The sequence below is a fragment of the Olea europaea genome, chromosome 1 (genome assembly GCF_002742605.1).
Source record: "Olea europaea var. sylvestris chromosome 1, O_europaea_v1, whole genome shotgun sequence".
NCBI classification, from domain to species: Eukaryota; Viridiplantae; Streptophyta; class Magnoliopsida; order Lamiales; family Oleaceae; genus Olea; species Olea europaea.
In genome coordinates, this window is record NC_036237.1 from 5,405,261 (window position 1) to 5,406,568 (window position 1,308).

The window sequence follows — 1,308 nt, forward strand, 5'->3', positions numbered from 1 at the left end:
TGTAGCATTTCTTACTTGTGAAGTAAGTAGTTGATCTCACAAATTAAAGTGTGGTGACACTTAAATGAACACTTGGATATTTTGTTATAGAGCAAAACATTGGAGATTTCACATGGATAACTATCTGAGTGTCAATAGTTAATCTCTAACGTTCGGTAGTAGAATTGGTCTTTTGACTTGAGGTTATCATAATGCCTTATATGAGAATGATCATACTTTGGTGATACTGGATGTTGCTCTGCCAAGGACTGCTAATACGGTATCGTTCAAGTATGTTGAGAATTATATGAAGATTGTGAATGACCAATAGAGGATTCATTACTCTTAAATAGTAAGAAATTATGATCTATATTTTATTCAGTTAAGTTGATAATGAAATCATTGGTCAAGGTGTACTCATAAGTCGAAAATGAATTTTCGACTTATATTGATTTAATAGTGAAGTGAATGATATCATAGATAATCGAGATTGACACACTTTCATATCTCGTAATTGGTCGGATCATATTGGTGAAGGGATTATAGTTTCACAGTGAACGAACGAATTTAATTTTGTCATATCACGTGATATTTTTCGTCATATGTTTTGCCTGACACATTACTAGATGTCAATTTGGGACGACGAATGTGAATTGATGATAAATTAAAAAGATGTATTTTAATCGATATCATTATATCAAAATAATAATTCACATTATTAGGCTTCGTGATTAGGAATCTAATGGATCACACACAAAATGAGAACTAGGATAATGAAATTTACCAATTAATTAATTAATTAATAAGTGTTAGATAGTTAATTAATTGTGTTGCTTATTAATATGTCCGAATTAATTAATTGGATTAACTAATTTATGGACCATATTTAGTTAATTGGATTAATAAAATATTGAATCGAATTAAGTTATGAGATGGGTTAAGCCCATTTGGGCTTATATAAACAAATTGTTAGGATTTGAAAAATTGTAAAGAAAATTCATATTATTACTAGCACAAGAAAGATAAAAACTCTAGTTATCTTAATATTGTTTCCTATGTGGATTTTCATTGGATGCTGGACAGTTGTGGATTAAAGATCGGATTATTGGAGTTCAAGAAAAGCAAATGAGTTTACAGAATTCAACAAATGTATAAATTCTATCACAGGTTCTATCTAAATACAAAACAGATCCTTGGTGGGAATTGAAATTTTGTTTACATTCCACTATGCATGATTAAGTAAATTCTCAGCACCATCAATTGCCTAAAAAATTGTTATTTTTTATGATTGAAGCAAATGAAATATGTCATTACTTTTGGATAAATCTA